Raw genomic sequence first — 14638 nt, 5'->3', positions numbered from 1 at the left:
CCCACTGATGACCACTTTCTTGTTGTCAAGCGCATTCTTCGATATGTCAAGGGTACTCTCCATTTTGGCCTCTCCTTCCATCCATCTGCAGCTCTTGGATCTTTAGTTGCTTATTCTGATGCCTACTGGGCTAGATGTCCTGACACTCGTCTCTCTACCTTTGGTTACTCTATTTAGCTTGGTAACAACTTAGTTTCCTGTAGTGCCAAGAAACAACCTACTGTTTCTCATTCTAGTTGTGAGTCTGAATATCATGCTCTTGCTCTCACTGCCACTGATCTTATTTGGCTCATGCATCTTCTTTGTGATCTCAAAGTTTCTCTTCCCCAGCGGCATCTTCTATTATGCGACAACAAAAGTGCTATTTTTTTTTTTGCTCCAATCATGTTGCTCACAAGCGGGCCAAGCAAGTTGAGTTAGACATCCACTTTCTTTGAGAACTTGTTATTGCTGGAAAACTTTGCACTCAATATGTGCCCTCTCACTTACAGATTGTAGATATATTCACCAAAAGTGTGTCTCGACCTCTCTTTCAATTTTTCGATTCAAGCTACATGTCAATCCTAATCCAACGCTTAGCTTGTGGGGGGTTGTTGAAGATCGTGTGCCTTAATCTACTCTGATTGAGAATAACTACTCTATTTACGGGCTTCCTTACAGAGGCCCTTGACCCTCAATTACAGGAGATCATCAAGCTCCATTCTTCCATTTATTGTACAATCATATCAATTGTAAAATCCCTTCGATTATGTTGTAATCTATTATAAATATCAATTGAACATACTCACCCAGATGAGAGAGCTGAATTTTTTTTCAAATATTCTCAGCCTAACTGTGAAAGAATGAAACCAGGAGGAGTTGGGTGGTTTTCTATCTAATCTCACTTCGCCTATATATATTTGACTCTGCTGATGTGGGTTGGTGAAAGACAGTCCAACACGTTAATTTGTTTGGATTAAGACCTAACGATCGACCATTCAAAAGTAATGTCAGTGGAATGAAGATGGTCCAGAGTCTACATTCTCATCGAGAATTCTAGCTCAAACTCTGGTTCTGGCTGCTACTGCTTAATCATGGAAAGTCAACTCAGAAGCTATAAATATGAGACAGACTTCTGCTGCATTCATCGACCAACTCATCTCTTCCAATTAGAAGTGTCTCTTTCTCTGTCTGAGATGGCGAAGCTCAGATATTTTTTCGTCTTCTTGTTCTTCACCTTCTTCTTCCCCCTGGCTGTTTATGGGGATTACAACGTTGTCCAGTTTGGTGCAAGAGGCGACGGTAAGACTGACTCGGGTAAGGCATTCCTTAATGCATGGCAACCAGCTTGCTCGTCGGTCAGGCCGGCGACGGTTTACGTGCCACGAGGATCATATTTGATCAAGCGGATCATCTTCGAAGGTCCCTGCAAAAATAGCAGAATGACCATGAAAATGGACGGTACACTGGTGGCTTCCACCAACTATGCAGCATATGGCAGCGGAAACTGGGTCCTGTTCAACAAGGTCAAGGGGCATATGGCAGCGAAATCCAATCGCTGCCGCTGGTGTATTCTTTTTCTACTTGCAGTTTCTTGTACAACTCTGCCATTATAAATAGGGAATTTTACTTTACTACTCATTTTTCTATAAAATAATAACATAAATAACCAACTTTTTCACTTAATATCACAAATACCCAATTCTAACCGTTTAACTACATGTGTATAGTCAAAGTGACACATATGCTTTGATTGCATACATGGTACCACATCAGCACCTAAATAGTCTAACAACATGTCACTTGCCACATCATCGAGAAGCCACTTCATCCTCCAAGTAGAATACCACGTCATCAAATAAATATTTAGAAAAAATAATATTTAAGATAAAATTTTGAAATATTTTAAAAAATTATATGTTTTGAAATTAATTTAAATAAAATAATATTTTTAAAAATTAAAATTTGAAAATATGTATAAATATTTTATTAAATATATTAAATATAAAAATTATAAAAAAAACTAAACATATTTAAAATTTTAAAAATTATTTTTAAAATTATAAATTTATTTAAAAAATTACTAAAATATTTAAAAAATATTAAAAAATTATTAAGAGTTAAATAAGATTTTGAAAATATAAATTAATTTTTATATATTTTAAAATATTTGGTAATAAAATGTGTACAGATAAATTATTTTTTATAACACTAAAATAATTTTTTCAAAAAAAATTTTCAATTAAAAATTTTTAATTGATAATAAAAGGAGTTAAATAGGTAAGAATAATTTTTTAATTAATTAATATAAAATTTATATTTTTTTATTGTAAAAAAGATGGTAGAAAATTTGTACCAACAAATAAGAATTTTAATTTTAAAATTTATATTTTAAAAAATACCAAATATTTTTTAACTAAATATTTTTTTAAATTAAATAAAATATTAAACTAAAATAATTGCATTAAGGTATTAAGGTATTAATAGAGTATTAAATAAAATAAAGTATTAGTTATATTAAAAAAAATTTAAAATAATTAATAATCGTATTATATTTTTTATTATATTAAAGTGAAGCTAATTAAATGAAATGTGTAAGTTTTTTTAAACCCAGAAATTAATATTTTTATTTTTTAATTAAAAAATAACCCAAATGGATTGTGAAAGAAATTGGTAGTTTTATATGCATATATATATACACACACACACTTACTAACTTAGACTCTTGCATGAAAAATGTCTATTGTTTAAAGAGAAGATTTGAGACTTTCAAACAAAGGCTTTACAAAAACGAACTACTTAATTGATGACTTTTACAAAATAAAACTCTCTTCTTCATAAGATTTTCTGTCTTGTTTCTTCTACTTTTTCTTCTTTGGTTTTTCATAAAGCTGAAAAATGGTAAGATAATGATTAGAGAGATAAGGAGAAAGAAAGATAATAATGTGTGGAAAATTAACAAAGAAGGAAAAAGTGAAAGGGAAGGGGGAAGAAGAGGTTTCAAAGCAGAAATATGTTTCTCTCATTACCAATAAAACTGATCCCCCACAACTAAGCCAAAAAGTTCTCCAACATCCGAGAAAATGACAATCTCCAACAAAGAAACTGAAACCCCAAACTAGCACAACAAATCAAGATGATAAAGTTCAGATGACAAGAACCAATATATCCAAAAAGCCACTTTTGGAGTAAGAAACGAGATTCCAACAGTTCCCAAACACGAGGAATAAAAGGAAAATTCAGACAAAAGGAGAGTTTCTTATCGAAGTATTGATGGGATCTTCGCTTCAAACAATACGATTCGAGAAAATGGAGCTCTCTAAACCTTTTGATTTGTGGGAAAAAGGCGAAGGAAACACAGAGTGCTGAATCTAAGGATCGAGAGGTGGTGAGTTAAAACATTAATACAAAACACTTATAATGTAAAACACAATAGAACAGTAAGAGCTAAAAAAATAAAAATCAACAATAGGTGAGACGCTGAGAGATATTACATTTGATAAATGAGTAGGAAGGAGCTCTTAAAACAGCAACAACATGAGGCATTCGTTCAATCTAAGATAAATAATGGAATATAGAATATAAAAATAAAAAACTCAGTGTTAGGTTGGTGACGAAAAAAAAACCAAAAGATTAAGAATAAAACAACTTACCCCTTTCTGTCATTTCTGTCAGTGCGGAAGAATTTGGAGGAAGAAATTGAAGAGGAAGAAGATTAGAGAGGAAGAAATTGAAGAGGAAAAAAATTGGAGACTGAGACTGAGAGTAAGCAATTGGAGACTGGGACTGAGATTAAGGAATCAAAGAGGGAGAATGAGGAATAAGAAGACAAAATCTCTCAATTTTCTCTAAATTGCCGCCTGACGAGCACCATTTCTCTACTCCCCATGACTCCCGAGAGAACGAAAGACGAAGAGACAAACTTGAAGAGTCGACCTCCCACTCCCACTACCGCTTCCTAACTCCTCGAGTCCCGAGCCCTCGTTAAGTTAAAGAGCCGGCTCACGAGCTTTCGAACCGAACCATGGTTCGGTGGAGCTCGGCTCATTAACTTAAACGAGCCTCATTTAAATCTCGTACTTGGCTTGAGATCCAGATAAATCGAATCGAATCGAGCCGGAACCTAGCCAAGCTTGAGCCGCTTGTGAAATGGCTCGGTTCGATGCCACCCCTAGTTCTTCTGCTCAGTTCTTTTTCTTTAGACACATTTGCATGTATTATTGAGACAATTACTTATTCTCAACTATTCTTATATATAATCTCATAGATATCTAGATAGACTATTGCATTAGATTGATGTTCCTTTCAAGAGTTGCATCAGACGTACTTTTAAGGATTGTTGTAGCCTCTTGAGTATTAAAATGCAAGAGGGCATCTTAAGTGCTTGGTGTTTATTATTAAGATGCTTGGGGTTTAAATGAGCTGAAATTTAGAAGCATACAAAGTTCTCTTACAAATATTAGGAGATAAATTCCACTTTTAAGTTTTTAGAAATGTCAATTACAAATGGATCTTGGGTGTTGAATGAAACCAAAAGAAAGCTTGGAAGATTGAAGATAAGTGCTCTTAGTATTCATTGTGGAGAGGCCAAACGTGCTTTATCATTAATTTTTTAAAAAAATTTAAGAAAACTAATAGTTCTTGTCTAATAAAGTTCATGATGGCATAAGAAGATTACAAATCATTTGTACTTTTTTCCTCTAGTTCAAGTTGTAATTAAAATAATATAATGTATTTGGGATGTTTCATTTTTTCTTTCTTCCTTTCATAAGGGGCTTGTTGTATGCTTTTGTTCTTAACACTTTTATGTTTTTTGAGATGTCAACTATAGATGGATCTTCGTGTTGAATGAAACCAAGAGAATGCTTGAAAGCTTGAAGATATGTGTTCTTTGTACTTATTGTGGAGAGGCCAAATATGCTTTATCATTGAGTGTTTAAAATGTTTAAGAAAACTAACAATTTTGTATCTAACAAAGGTCGTGGTGGCACAAGAAGATTACAAATTATTTGTACATTTTTCCTCCAAGTTGTGATTAAACTAATATTTTGCATTTGGGATGCTTCATTTTTTCTTTCTTCCTTTCTTAAGGGGCTTGTTGTAAGTTTTTGTCCCTTCCACTTTTGAGTTTTTTGAGATTTCACTTACAAATGGATTTTGGGAGTTGGATGACACCAAGAGAAGGCTTGGAAGATTGAAGATAAGTGCTTTTAGTATTCGTTGTGGAGAGGCCAATTGTGTGTTATCATTGATTTTTTTAAAGGTTTAAGAAAACTAAGAGTTATGTGTCTAACAAAGTTCATCGTCATAGAAGAAGATTACAAATTATTTGTACACTTTCCCTCTAGTTCAAGTTGTGATTAAACTGATATTATGCATTTGGGATACTTCATCTTTCTTCCTTCCTTTTTTAAGTTTTTGTTCTATATGTAGTGATGTTGGTGGTTTTTCTTCTATTTTATAATGTTAGTTTTTAATTGAAATGAGTTTTCATTCTCCTTCATTTGTAAGGTCTCGTAAGGATAAACCTAGAGCAGGGAATGCATGAATAGGTTTATCAGATTTTATAACCAATTTATATCTTAATTGCACAAGTAGTAATTAAAATATAATATGATTATTAACCACAATACTAAGGATTTTTATATAAATTGGTTCACAATTAATATTTCAGATTGCTAATCAACTTCCATAGAGCCCTTATCTTGGAATTGTCAGCCAAAAGACATCTACAATATAGAGCCTCAAGACACTCAATTTACAACACCAACCCAAACACCTTGGGACTTATGGTCGGTAGCTCATAGTAGGGGTGGCATCAAATTGAGATGAGCCTGAACCTACTTATGTTCGAGCTGAGCTTGATTTAAATATTTTGAACTCAAGCTCGAGCCAAGCCCAGGCTCAAGCCTAAAATTGTTATCGAGCTCGAGCCCAATAATATTAACCGAATCCGAGCCAAGCTCGAGCTTCAACATTCATTTAATTTTATTTCATAAAATACATGTCAAATAAATTGTATATAAAATTGAGCATACATTTTACATAAAATTAGATATGACCTCTACATAAAATTGGGCATGACCTCTACCTAAAATTGGGCATAATAGTGGCATCGTATCCAACTGAGTCCAAACCTTCCTATGATCGAGCCAAGCTTGATTTAAATATTTCGAACTCGAGCTCAAGCCGACCCTAAGCTCAAGCCTAAAATTGTAATCGAGCCCGAGCCTAATAATTTTAACAAAGTTCAAGCTTAACCTACATTTAATACTCTAGATACAATATATGTCAAATAAATTATATATAAAATTATGCATACATCTTAAAAAAAGAATAATAGAAGAGGTTCAGGATTGAATCTCGATAATAGATTAGAACGCACCAATATTAATATTTTTTTATCCCAAATGTTGTCTAGCTTATTTTGTAATTTTTGAATCTGGCCATAAATTTACTATGACCTCCTTAGTGCCCCTGGTTGAAAATTTATATTCTAGGAAAAACTAGAAATGTTTTTCCTTTGATTCATATTTCCAAAATGTCCTTTAAATAAAATCCTATTACTATTAGTGACTTACTAGAAAATTATAAGAAATATTTTAAAGCTATCTTAGGAAAGTTAAATGGACCTCTTTTTGCCTCTTCTAGGAAAATAAATAAATATTAATTATGAATCGAATATATTACTATACTTATTGATAAATTTTTACTCAAATAAAAAGTCAAACACAAAATTGCTATGAAAATTGCCGCTTGCTAAAAGTATTACATCATCAACTGTCAAATACATATTCAAAAATTTCTAAATGGTTTTCTAGCCCATCTTGGTAGGAAAATCTTACTTAGAAAATTAAACGACTTTTTTAATAAAAATTTTCAATTAGAAAAATGTTTCCAAAAAAATTGAGCCACTAATAGTCCCTAGAAATGTATTTCTACTAAAATTGTCTTCTCAATATTTTTTGAAAAAAACCACCAATAGTCCCTAGAAATGTATTTCTACTAAAATGTTGGGAGGAGAGGGGGGGGGGGGGGGGGCGTGGGTGGGGAGGGATGATGGCGGCGATAGAAGCGGCGGTGATGGAAATAGAGGCGAAGGCAGACGAGGGGAGGAAGAAATCGAATGAAGAAAATGGAACCAAGCGGTGAAGGCGGCCAACGATCAGCAGTTGACGGCGATAGCAGCGGATAGAGGGACTCAGCGGAGACAAGGGGAGGAAGCTTCCCCCTCCCCCCTTGCCTTTGCTCTCGCTCTCGAGTCCCCGACTCTTGAGCCCGTTAACGAGCTGGCTCACGAACTTTCAAACTGAACCATGGTTCAGTCGAGCTCGGCTCATTAACACAAACAATCTTTATCTGGATCTCTAATCGAACCGAGCCGAGCTCGAGCCGCTCGCGAACCGGCTCGATTCGATGCCATCTCTAGCTCCTTGGTACTAGCAACTTGGACCAAAATAAGGGATTTAACAACATTTAATTGAAGTTGGCGGTTTTGCAAGGGCACTTGGACTCAATATATCAATATACCTCTCGTAAGGAAGATATAAAAATAAAGTACTAGTTGATTACTCTACTCCTATGGTCAATCTACCAGCAATATAAGTATTGAAAATCAATGCTCTTGAATGCTTTAGAGAGGTTGGCTATATGGAAATATTTTTAAAATTCAAGTGAAATAATATAAACGTTAAGATCAATAATGAGTTCACCTTCCACAAATTAAAGAAAAAGTATTCGATACAGATTTAAAGCTCAGTGCACATAAATAATTAGCTCTAAATGGTAAACGTCACTAAAAACACCTTTTTTTTTTTTTTTTTACTTTTGTTGTCACTAGCACTTTGAAAAATCACTTGGGAGCAAGTGTCGCGCATGTGTCTTATCTTCTCCACTCAATTCTTCCCTTAATCTAGTTCGGCTTCTAAAAATCTGCCTGCTTTTAAGTTTTAATATGATTGCTTCATTCCTCCTATTCCAATTCCCAACTGGAGCAAATTACTGAGAAACCATGGCCTGGTAGGTGTCTAATTTCTCCGCTCAAAGTCAGCAATTCACGCTAGTGCGTTAGTTATATTCAGTTGAAGACAACTAATCTATCTTCTTCTTTACCCCGTGAAAGCCTCCAAAAATGTGGTTTAATTCATAAATCTACTGTAACTGACAGGTTCATGCTCTTTTAACTGCTTCCGTGACGACTTTTGGATGCTTATTTCAAACATTTAAATGCTGATAAAAGCTTCAAGAAACAAATACGGTAGATTATGCTGGTTGACATTCTGGAAGTTAAGAAACAAACTAAGCTATTCATCCTCTTAGTCACACCATTATGTTGAGGTTTTCCAAGAATGGTCTTTTTCATCCTGGTTCCATTATCAGCACAGTACTGTATGAAATCATCATCTATGTATTCTCCCCTATTATCTGACTGGAAGCACTTCACCTTCAAATATGTCTCATTCTCAACCATTGTTCTCCATCTTTTGAATGTATTAAAGATTTTCAGAAAATAAACCATACTTTTCTACTTACATCATCAATAAATATTACATAGTAGTTAGAACCACCAAGGAAAGTAAAATTTGAAGGCCCCCACACATCAGTGTGAACCAACTCTAATTTTGTTGTCTTTTGCTCCTTTCCAGCAGTAGAAAAATTAACCCTTTTTTGTTTGTAAAAAACATAGCCTTCACACAAACTATTGTTTACAATTTTCAACCCTAGTTTCTTCCCTTTGGATTGAAACACTTTCATCCCTTCTCACTCATGTGACCGAGCCTATAATGCCACAAATCAAAAGCAGTAACAACATCAACAACTGCAATTGTGTCTCTTCAACTGGAAGTAATGTAAAGAGTTCTAGTTTCAACTCCTCATGCAACAACCATGACTTTCCAGGCATCACCATTAAAAGTCACATTATGACCTTCATCAACAAGATGCCCTATTGAGATTAGATTATGCATAAGTTTTGGTACATGTCTCACCCCAAACTCACATTACCAGTACCACCAATATCCGGAGGCTCTCTATCAGCAAGATCCACCTTCCCGTGATCTCCCGCAACATAGTCCTCCATGATCTTGCGACGTGCGGTGCTTTGAAAAGAAGCTCTTGAATCTTACACCCAATAGTCTAGGGCTATCAACTAAGGAGAGTAAAACATCTTGAACCTCTTCATTCACCGAATTTGCTGCATTGTTTTTTTGTTTATCCTTCTTCGGTGCTCTGCAATTTTTCTTTATGTGACCAAACTTGGCACAATTCCAGCATTCCACATTCCTTCTGAATTTGGACTTGCTTCTACCATGCCTTGATTTTCCTCTACCATTGCCCTTGTTGGAATTCCTTTCGAAGTTTCTGCCCCTAGTATTGACACTTAGGGCAGAATTAGATGTCAATGATTCTCCGGAGTCCTTTCTATGAACTTTCTCCGCAAGAATGATATCCCAAACATCATTAAAAATCAACTTCCCTTTGCCTACGGAATTGTTGACCACAACCCTCATAGGCTCCCAACAATTTGGCAGAGATGCCAAAAGAATTAAAGCACGAACCTCATCATCAAATTTAATGTGCACGGAGGTCAATTGATTGACAATAGTGCTTAACTCATTCAAATGCGATGCCACATATGTATTTTCTATCATCTTTAAAATGAAGAGTTTTTTATGAGATGTACATTATTATATGTGAAAGACTTCTCATACATGTCAGACATAATCTTCATCATCCCCGTTGTGGTTTCTCCGACGCCACGTTGTGAGCAACTTTCTTCGATAGTGTTAATCGGACTACTCTCAACACCTGTCTATTGAGGAGATTTCACTCATCATCTTTCATACCTTTTGGTTTCATATCCAGAAGTGACGCATGCAACTTTTTATTGTATAGGTAATATTCGATCTGCATCCTCTAAAACGTAAAATTCATACCATCAAACTTGTTGATTCCATGTGTTGATCCTTCTCTGTCAGCCATTGCTCTCAATCACGAACCAAAGCTCTAATACCACTTCTTAGGAATTAGACGCCCTAATTCCAAACTAATGAGAACAATAATAATAAACGTGGAAGAAAAAAAAGTAAGCACGAGAACATCATACACATTTACATGTGGTTTTTCTCTAACATCTCTTGGCCGCAACTAATGATGTTCCTCAAATTGATGATAAAACCCTAATAGCGATGACCCAAATACAAAGAGGAAACTAGGGCAACCATGGTACAAGAGTAAAATTCTTAAACTACCCTTAATGAAACAGTGTAGGGGGTTGATTAGGCTCCACAACTTAAAGCTCCAATTTGGTCGCAATTTTCTTAATCAATCACATTCTTACTGAAGTATTGCAAGGTGACTCCCCTTACTTTTTTCTTCATCAAAAAAATCTTTCTTACACTCAATTACAAATTTTTGGATGCTTATGTTTGTCTTCTGTATGTGTTTACAACCAAAATAAGTTACATCCCTGATCATTACCTTGCGTTTTCAATGGCTATAGTTATTGTTGGAAGACAGAGCCCAAGCCCACACGACCAAGGAAGGCTCACATATCCAAGTGTATTAGAAGATGGGCCAAAGCCCATAAGACCAAGGAAGACCCATGCAACCAAGAGATATAGAAGATGGGCTTAAGGCCCATAGATAAAGGAGAAGGCCCATAGGCCCACGTACATTGATGGCAGGATGAAAAATAAAGGGTCATCTCATAAATATGACATTGATGTAATTAATTTAAAGTTTCAGGGTTAAAACCCTAAACCCTAAGTTCAGGGGTATTATTATAATATAGTAGTTTCATAAATTTATTAATAGAGCTTCAGGGGGAGGGTTCGGAATAATCGAGTCCATAACCCTGCTTCCTCCAGTTTTCTCTCAATGGGTTTCTCTCCCCTTTTCTCCACGAGCTAAATTTCATAGAGCCCAAATGTAATTAAGTTAAAGTTCTAAGGTCAAAACCCTAAACCCTAAGTTCAGGGGTATTATTGTAATACAGTAGTTTCATAAATCTATAAATAGAGCTTCAGGGGGAGGGTTAGGAATAACCAAGTCCATAACCCTTCTTCCTCTAGTTTTCTCCCAATGGGTTTCTCTCCCTTTTTCTCCATGAGCTAATTTCATGGAGTCTCAATGTAATTAAGTTAAAATTCCAGGGTTAAAACCCTAAACCCTTAACCCTAAGTTTAGGCGTATTATTATAATATAGTAGTTTCATAAATATAAAAATAGAACTTCAGGGGGAGGGTTAGGAATAATCAAGTCCATAACCCTTCTTCCTCCAGTTTTCTCTCAATGGGTTTTTCTCCCTTTCTCTCCGTGAGCTAATTTCATGGAGTCCTGAAAATCAACATGGTATCATAGTTTTGATTTTCAGGACTGGTAGCTATGGTTTTCAACTTTCAAGAAACCCATTATTTTTTCTTTTCTCATATTGATGCTTTTTTTTATAGTGTCTAGAATTCCCTTTTTTTCTTCTACTACTACACTGTTATTTTGGTTTTTCCCTCGTGTCCGAGTTGATTCTCTTCTACCATTCTCTGTTTGGAGAAGTATTTGCAGCACTCTCCTCTTCCTTATTCTGGCCTACGATAGTGCCGCCATCAAACTCCAAAGCGGCGTTTGTTATTCTGTGTATCATTGTTCCAGCAGACGGATCCTCTGTTCCAGCAAACTCAGCCAGAAACCTGCTGGCGGGACTAATTCCAATATCATGATCGGCATCGCACTACTGCTGCTCTATTTATCTTCCTGGAATATTGCTGGTCGTCGTCGTCGTCTGTTGCCCCGGGAAAGCTCTCTGGTTCTGTTTCTCGTACATGGCAGAGATTAAAGTTACGAGTCCATATCATCCTTCCTGGGCCTTATCAAGGCGTCGCTTCCGTTGAATTCCATAGCCGATGGTGCGGCATCCTCGTCAAAGACACAATTTTTTTTTTCTGTTAATTTCTTGCCAAGCTGACAAAAGAGATGAACGATGACTGTTCCAACCTGTTCGGAATGCGCATTGCTGTTCCACTTTGTTCGGCTGACGGGGAAGACGACCCACCATCGCCGGAGAAGACGACTCTGCACCCGAGAGAGAAAAATTCTGCAGCATGGTTTTTACGGGAGGATGATGACGCCGAGTTGCCATCTCTGGACTTTTTCTGCAAAGAATCCTTCGGCGCCGAGAAGGACTCACTGTCTGTTGGAAAGATCACTTTAGGTGCTTGCTATCTTCGGAAAGATTTTTCAAAAAGTTTCCTCTGCTTCCGCCGAGCTTTGTTTCAACCGATTGATCCGTTGGCTTTCCGCTTATAGCCATTCCAACTGATTTTCTCTGCTCTCAGGGAAGAGACTTTCCATTTTTGGATGCCGAAGACGATGAAATCTTGCCAAGACGCTGCCTGATTGCTCAAACCAGCGGGTTTCCGTTTCTGGACGATAAATCAGGAAATCAGTGCATGGGGAAGAAGCACTGTTTCCGCTTAAAGCTTGTCCTAAGTTAAGAAATTTTATTATTTCAGCGTCGGGTTCAGCGCAGCAAGACCCTGACCCGCTTGAGTCAACTCGGACTAGCGAGTACCAGCAACCCGAGGGTCTTGGTTATGGCCAGACCGAGTCAACTCGGACCAACTCGGGTCTGGATCAACTTGACTGGGGCCACTTATTTTCTACTTCGGTATACATACCCAAAGTTTTTTTGACACGACTCGATAAATTTTTTTCTCTGATTGGATTATTATTTTTGAAGAATTGACAGATTATTTCTTGGTCAACATATTATTTGGTACAAATATGTGCATTAGATTATTTCATGGGTTATTTTATAAAGATTATTTTGGATCGTGTTAAATGGGCCTAAGCCAAGCTGATTTCAGCTGTTGCTATTGTGTCTTTGTTGATGAGACATTATTATTGAAGAAGAGGTAGCCTCATACCATTATTTATTTATGCCCCCTTCAAAAATATCAAAATTATTTGTGGTTAAGAGTCCATGACGAAGGAACTTCATCCCCGTAAAAAATATTAAATTTTTGTTATTGGGAGTCCATGACAGAGGAACTTCATCTCCGTAAAAAATTCAAAATTATTTGTTATTGGGAGTCCATGATGGAGGAACTTCACCTCTGTCAAAAATATCAAATTTATTTGTAGTTGGGAGTCCATGATAGAAGAATTTCATCCCAATAAAAAATATCATTTTTTTGTGGTTGAGAGTCCTTGACGGAGGAACTTCATCTCCGTTAAAATATTAATTTTTTTTGTAGTTGGGAATCCATGACGGAAGAACTTCATCCTCGTAAAAAATATCAAAATTTTTGTGGTTTGAAGTCCATGACGGAGTAACTTCATCCACGTAAAAATATCAAATTTTTGTCATTGGAAGTTCATGACGGAGGAACATATTATTATTTTTATGTTACTTCCCCCCATTAATATCATATATTACTCTACCACTTGAGAGTCGTTGTCTTGTGGAGGGACACGGTGGTGGAGGAGGACACTTCAGAGCAATGTCTTAGTGGATAGGAGTGATTTACTCTCACTAATATTATACCAGTTGGGCCTCATGAATGAGAGCACCAACGTGAGGGAGAGTTGGAAGATGAAGGCATATTATACAAAAACTATTTTATACATCATTTGCAGCAAGTTGGGAGTTCATGTTATCCTCTCACCCCCAACTTGAGGGGGAGTGTTGGAAGACAAGGCCCAAGCCCACACGACCAAGGAAGACTCACATATCCAAGTGTATTAGAAGATGGGTCCATGCCCATAAGACCAAGAAAGACCCATGTAACCAAGAGACATAAAAGATGGGCTCAAGGCTCACAGATAAAGGAGAAGGCCCATAGGCCCACTTATATTGATGGTGCGATGGTAAATAAACGGCCATCTCATAGAGATGGCATTGATGTAATTAAGTTAAAGTTCCAAGATTAAAACCCTAAACCCTAAACCCAAAATTCAGGGGTATTATTGTAATACAGTAGTTTCATAAATCTATAAATAGAGCTTCAGGGGTAGGGTTAAAAATAATCAAGTACATAACCCTTCTTCTTCCAGAGTTCTCCCAATGGGTTTCTCTCCCTTTTTCTCCATGAGCTAATTTCATGGAGTCCTGAAAATCAATAGTTATGAACATAAAGGCTATTGGTTCTTTCATCCTCATAGTGGGTGTATGAATATTTCTTGACTTGCCATGTTTGATGAAATACAACTGTCCTTTACCACTCCTTTCAAGTTTTCATTTTCTCCCCTCAGGTCAACTTACTAATTTATTTATGACAAATTCTTCAAAGTTTCCCCATCCTTTCCTACTCCTACTCCTATTTTACAACCAAACCAGCCTATTTTGGATGACATTGTTGTTCTACACCCTGTTGATATGCCAATTTTATCTCCCTCAGTAAACTCCCCTAGTCCTCCTTCAAACTCCAATGCCCCCTCGCTATCCATGACCTCTCCCCAGCCCCCTCATCCTAATCTGCTCTTCCTCCTCATTATGTCACACTTGAAAAAAATGATAAATTTGAGGTTGTGCTTCCGATTTCTCCTCCACTAAGTATCAATGTCCATCCTATGGTTAGTCAAGGTAAAGGTAAAAATATACCCTCTACTGCCCTTCTTTACTAGTGCCCATATCTTACAAAGTTGCTCACCTTCTTCTTCATTG

This window comes from Aristolochia californica, unplaced genomic scaffold (genome assembly GCF_029961685.1).
Source record: "Aristolochia californica isolate CCGP_79_NKW_82.1479 unplaced genomic scaffold, dmAriCali1.0.hap1 SCAF_1, whole genome shotgun sequence".
NCBI classification, from domain to species: Eukaryota; Viridiplantae; Streptophyta; class Magnoliopsida; order Piperales; family Aristolochiaceae; genus Aristolochia; species Aristolochia californica.
Note: the sequence above shows the minus strand (reverse complement) of the source record.